Below are 6,622 nucleotides of genomic sequence, written 5' to 3' on the forward strand. Positions count from 1 at the left end.
GTGTCTGTGTTTGTGTGTATGTGACTGTGGGAGTCTATTACTTTGTGTGTCTCTGGCGGCAGGGAGGGGGTTTGTCTAGGCCAGTTGGTATATGCGGTTGTCCCTTTTTGCTCACGTCTAATCCCCCAATTTCTGTCCCAGGAAGGAGTGCAGATGCCTGGTTACTCGGTGGGGTCCCAGGCCGGATGCGGAGTAGCACGGCCATCCTCTGAAAAGCCCTCACGACCATCACCCGCACCACAAGCCTCCAGTCACACCCGGCCTCAGGTACCCGTCAGTTAAGTCAATGACCCAATGACAAGGACCAGTTAGTTGCCCTTGTCACTGTCTGGAACCCAGGGCCAGTCCTGGCCTGTGGGGTCCAGGTGCTGCAAACCCCCAGTCCCTTCCTCCCAGCCTCCTCTCCCTTCCTGCCCACCATCACCATACAGCAAGGACAGGGAGACTACACACCCATATCACAGTGGAGGTGTCCGTTTGATCAGCCTTGAGCTGGACACCAGGGCTTCCTGGTGACTCGCCGGCAGCCCCCAGGCCGGTCAGTCAGTGATGCCAGGATGCCAGTGTACCTTGCCTGCTGCCGTAACTGCAGGACATGCGTGGACACCAGCGTGCTAGGGGACAGAGCTGTCCTGTTGCCTGCGGTGGTGGGGATAGGGGAAGGCTGCTCTGAGCTGTACTTGGGATGCATCTGGGAAAACAGGAAGGGCGTGCCAGCAAGAGAACAGCATGTGCAGGGCAGGGAGGTGTGAGGGCGCAGCCTGGGCAGCCAGGGGGCCTGCGCCGCAGGATGAGTGGGTCTGATGGCATGCGTGGGCGGCAGAGGCAGCGGGCAGGGAGCGGCCTCCCTCCCCAGCAGCTTGGTTGCGGGGACGAGCCAAGCCACCCCATGCTCACAGCCAAGGCAGGGGTCTTGGGCCCCGCCTCATACCTCTGTGACCTCCACGGAGCAGACAGTCCCCGTTACTGCCCCTGCTGTTCCCAGGACCCAGGAACGCAGGGAATGTGCAGCTGGAGGGGGAGGGACAGCGACTGACATTCTAGACCGGTGATGCACCCAGTTAGAGGCCTAGAGCGAGGAGAGGAAGTGTCAGGCACAGAATAAGGAGAGAGAGAACAGAGGGAGAAAGAGACACCGGGAGGGGAAGGGAGACAGAGACGGGGAGTCGGAGGAGGGAGCGAAGAGAACCGAGGGAAGGGGGTGCCAGGAGGAGGGGTAGGGAGAACTTTCTTGGCCTCCCTGCTCGCGCCCTCCCGGGCAATCAGGCCGGCAGGAGGCAGGTGGTCCGGGACAGACAATGGCGCGGAGGAGTGCGGAACCTGGGACTAAATTTGGCGTTGCCTTTGCAGGGCGCGGGGCGCCCGTTCATCTCGATGCAAAGGAGAGACGAAATGAATATGCAGCGCGGGCTGTAATTGGGCCGCCGCGGCCGCCGCCGCCGCCGCCGCACTATAATTTTCCAAACAGGATCTTGCAATCAGGGCCTTATTCATTAGCGCATAAACAATTTTGTTTCTCTGCACTCGAGCCTGTCAATCACGCGGAAAGGGAACATCTTGGCCGGAGGCGCGGGCCGCCGTGCGCGCTCCCACGCGCGCCCCCTCGAGCGCCGCCAGGTGGCTTTGTGTCCGGGAGGCCCTTGGGTGCTGGGGTGGAGGGGGCCCGGGGCACGCTTCGGGGTCCACACCCCAGACCGGCAGATGAGGGTGGGCGGCCTGGGAGAACACGGATTTGGGGGCCCACCGCCCCAGCTTGCAATTCTGCTTCTGACCTCACCAGTTCTGCCGTTGGGCAACCCGCTTCCTCCTCCTCAGCCTCAGTGTGCCCTCTGTAAGATGTGCTCAGCGCACTCACCCCGCAGAACTAGAAGGGGCATCGGGTGGAATAATGGATGCCCTGGGTGCTGAGGCTGGGGGGTGGGGTGCTGAGGAGGGGACCTTCTAGCTCCTTTTATTAAAGGAGGGGATCAGAGGCCCACAGAGAGCTTCTCAACCCATCACCACCCCCACCCCTCTAGGACGGCTCCTGTGACATTGTCTAGTGAGGCCTCAGAGTGGTTCTCTAAAGTTGGGCTGGGTACTGCCCTTGGTTCACCCATACGCTGGGGTGGGCATGCATGCGTGAGCTCCCGTTCTGGCTCACAGGAGGGCTGTGCACCCAGGGGCATCTATAACTCTACAAGCCCATGTGTGACTGTGCCACAGACTTTGTGCCTGTGTGTGGTTTTGTCTGGGGTAGGGGGGGCGCTGTGATTGTGTATGCAGCTACTTGGCTCCTGGTGGGATCATGGAGCTGAGTGTGACTACCTAGCAGTAGCCAGGTGACAAGGACTGAAGGGGGCTGGTGAACAGAGCTGTGGGGTCTTTGGGGTCCAGGTGACCTGGCAGGAACTGCAGAGAGGGTAGGAAGCACTGAAGGGCTGTACCTTTCAGGACAGATGACAGCTCTGTCCTCCCTGCCTCCTCCCTGGCGACCCCTCCCTCAGCCCCGTGTACCCAGCACAGTCATCCAGGGTGCCCAGGCTGGGGAGATAAGCAGCCTGGTTTTGCCCTACTGCCAGGACTTGCAGTGGGGAAGATTCACCTTCCCCACCCCTCTGACCCCACTCCCAGCCCCCTCAGTGCCTCTGACAGCGCTGAGACTCAGCTCCATGCTCCCTCCATCAGGGGAGTCCTAAGGCCTCTGGAATTTCAGGGCCAAATGTTCTAATCAGCTCAGCTTTACAGAGATCACAGCAGGTCAGAGCTGGATAGACCCACTACATGGATGGAAAAACACAGGCCTAGGATTGGAAACAGGAACGATACAGGCCTGGACCCCCCAGCAAGTGGGGAGCAGAGCTAGGATCTGAGCCCCTGTCTCTAGCCCCAAAGCAGGGGGCAAGGACCTGACTTCCCAAGACACACACCCCTGACAAGTGTAAGCACCAGCAGTCTACAGAGGCCTCCCCCAACCTGCCACACCCCTCTCCCCCCCCACCCCTGCATCCTCCTCCTCTGCTGTGCCCAATCCCTGCCCCCTCCACAGTCCCCACTCCACACAGAGACAAAGAATTTGAGGATGTGCTGGCAGCCAACTGACAGGCCATCAGTCTCTGCCCAGACACCCTCTTCACAGCTCTAGCCCCCGCCCGGATGCCACCCCACCCGCTAGTCACCCCCAGCACCGGGCCAGGAAGGGAGGCGGCCCGGGAAGGGGCTGTGGGGGAAGGCACGGAGTCCGGAAGCCCAGAGGAACAGTCTTCAACCTGTGAATCCGGCCGCGCCTGGCCCTGCAGCCTCCCAGGCCCGGCAGCCTCCGTGCTTCTGCGTGTCCCGATGCATGATGCACAGCTGACCCCTGCCTGCAAGGGACCCAGGCCGTCTGTGAGGCAGTTGCCATGAGTGACTCCTGGTGAACAGCCCATTGGCATCTCCAAGTGCTGGGCAGAGGCCAGAGGCAATGGCTTTGGACGAGGAGACCCAGGTTTAAAACCCAGCTCTGCCACTTTCTGGCTGGTTGGCCTCAGGCAAGTCACCAGACTTCTCTGTGCCTCGGTTTCCTCATCTGGAAAGAAGAGCTATTTAACTCACTAGGCACCCAGTCAGTACTTGGTGCTTAGTAAACAATAGGATGAAGGAAAGGAAGGCACAGAGACCCTCTCACCTGTAGGACAGACTTAAACCCAGAACCTACACCCCAGATACCTGTTCCAGAGCTTTCACGCATAAGGAACCCTTGTCAGGCCCCCACCTGCTGGAGTCAGCCGCGTCAGGGTTTCTAAGCAAAATTCACACGGGTTTGTCATTCTTGAAAACCAGTCCCTTTCCAAGCCCCGTGGGACCCTTCCTTAATGGACCACTTGCTTTCAGGGCCCTCATCCTGGAAGGTAGGTTACTCTGTCCATGTAATAGGGGCAGAACTGACCCCAGAGGGTCAAAGCCTCTTCCCCAAGGTTCTTCCTCAACTGGGAAGAAAAGGAGTCAGGGCTTGAATCCACTCTTTCAAGTACTCCTGTTTCTGCTTCCATTCTTCTGCTGCCTTGGTAGGGATGGGCCTTTCAGCTGGGGACACCTGGGCTGCTCCCAGTCCAGCCTCCAGAGCTGCCAGGTCAGTAGTGTAACCCCCTGCAGGGTTGCTGGACTGTCATCTAGGAAGAAGATGGTCTAAATTCAAGTTCTTTAGGACATCTTGGTTCTGAGACCCCCGTGGAGCATCAAAGCTCAAGCAGTTGCAGGAGAGAAAACTGAGTGGGAGGGGGAGGAACCAGGTCTCTAAGGAGGTGTAGAGACCTAGAGGCATGAGTTTCCTTGGGGATATCGCTCTGTAGATCTTACCTCATCCTCAACCTCCTCCCTCCTGGGGGCTTTACTTACATCTCAGTTATCTATGCAACATGGAGCAGGAGAAAGAGCTCAGAGGGTTACTAGCAACATGACCTCCAGAAAGTCAGAACTTCTCTGAACCTAAGCTTTCTCATCTATGAGAAAGGAATAGTATCCTAATAAGAACTACTACTCCACACTAATGCACTTTGCCAGACCTAGCACCTAGCATAGCGCCCGACACATAGTAAGTGTTCAATAAAAGTCTGTTGAGTGAGTGAGCGAGTGAACTGACAAAAAAAAAAGTAGAGGAAAAAGGCTTTCCATCCCCCATGTGGTTGCCTTCTCCCCAACCCCAGCCTCAATCAGCTGGTGCCCTGGAGGCCCCTCTACAGACTCAGCCCCTCCCAGTGCCTCATTCCTGGTGGGTGGGTTCCAGGTCCTAGGGCTGCCTCGTCCAATGCAGCAGCCACTGTCACATGTGGCTACTGAGCACGTGATACATGGCAAGTCCAAACTCAGGTTTGCTGTAAGTGTAGGATACACAACAGTTTTTGAAGACATTGTACCCCCTAAAAAAGGAATGTAAAATATCTCATTTAATTTTTATATTGGTAACGGGTTGAAATAATATTGTGGACATACGGGGTTCAGTAAAATATGTAATTAAAACTCACTTCACCCACCTCTGTCTACTTTTTTAATGTGTTACTAGAAAATGTAAGATGACATGTGGCATGTCTCTGCGGCCTATGCTACATTTCTATTAGACACCAGAGGTCTGGAAGACACTACAGACCCCAGTCCCCCATCCCCCGCCTTTCCTACCCTGGTCCTCTCACTTCCCATCCAGATGGCAGGGCTGCCAGTGTGGTGTTTGGGAGAGGGGCCCCCTGGACTGGAAGCAGGGACTGAGTTCCAGTCCCTCCCAGTGCACTCAGACCTAGTGCACAGGATGGGGCATCTGCCTCAGTTTCCCCTATCCTGCCCCCACTTCTGCATCTGGCCTGGTCCTGCCCCATTCCTCCCCACCTCCTGAGACCTGGCCAGGCCATCCTTTATGCTTATCTCTTGGATCCTGGAATCACCCCATGGTCTCATTCCTGAACCAGAAAGGCACCTGAATAGGGCCACAGCCACCAACTCAGAAGTCCCTGGGGGGCTCAGCCGTGTGTCCACCACCTCCACTTTAACCCGGCCAGTCAACTCGCCTTTCACACCTCACTCTCCCCTTGCACTTTTCTCCTTCCCTTAGGCCACTCCTCTAGTCCAGGCCTCATCCATTCATTCAGCAAGTATCTACTGAGCCCTGGTGTACCAGGCACTCTTGTTGGTCCTTAATATACTTCAGTGAACGAGGCAGACAAACCCCTCAGCTCTCATGAGCTGGCATCCCAGTGAGGAAAACAGAGAATAAACAAGAAACTGAAGACAAGTACATGGTACATGTTAGAAGGTGTAAATGCGAATGAGGAAAAAGAATAGAGCTGGGTAAGGAAGATTGGCACCACACTGACCTCCCGGCCTCCAGGCTGACCTCTGACCCATCCTCCATGGGCTGCTGGAGGGATCTCAGCTCCAGCCATGCTACTTCCCTGCTTCGAAGCCCTCACTGGCTCCCCAGTGCCTCCCGGTGAAGGTCCAAGCTCCTTAGCCCAGTATGCAGAGCGTCCCCATGATCTGGCCCTGCCAATCTCATCTTCCTGCCAGCAGCTCCACGGCATGCTCTCCAGCACCACCCTGCCTTTCCCTCTGCCGAGAATGCCCTTCTCACATTCCTATGTCAGTAGGCTTGTTCTCACCCTTAAAGGCTCCTCTCACTGTCACATGTGTCACACTAAAGGCTCCTCTTACTGTCACATGGAGACCCACATGTGTGGGCAGGTTTGCGCCCACACATGTGAGTCTCTCCATGTCCTAGGCCTGTGTGCATGCTGCAGCGACACACCTGCCACTGCCATAGCTCTCACATGCATGTGCAGATTCTCCATGAGCAGGCACGCCACATTCCCTTGCATGCTCCTCCTCCTTGGAGAGGCCCTGTCAGGGGCAGGGGCTGCCCAGGTATGTCTGACTTCCTAAAGCCTTAGCGGGAACAGGCGCTGTGATTCAGGAAGTCGCCATGGCAACCGCCAGGCCCTCCTGCCATCTCCTGCAATCAGCGCTGGGACCCGGCCACCCGCTGGGCCTCCTGGAGATTCATTCTCTATGATTTGAGGCTGGGGGGAAGAGGCATGGAGGAGTCTCTTAACCCCCTGGCCCCCGCCCTTCCTACCCTGGTCCTCTCTCTTCCCATCCAGGATGGCAGGGCTGCCAG

This window comes from Chlorocebus sabaeus, chromosome 12, assembly GCF_047675955.1.
Source record: "Chlorocebus sabaeus isolate Y175 chromosome 12, mChlSab1.0.hap1, whole genome shotgun sequence".
NCBI lineage: Eukaryota > Metazoa > Chordata > Mammalia > Primates > Cercopithecidae > Chlorocebus > Chlorocebus sabaeus.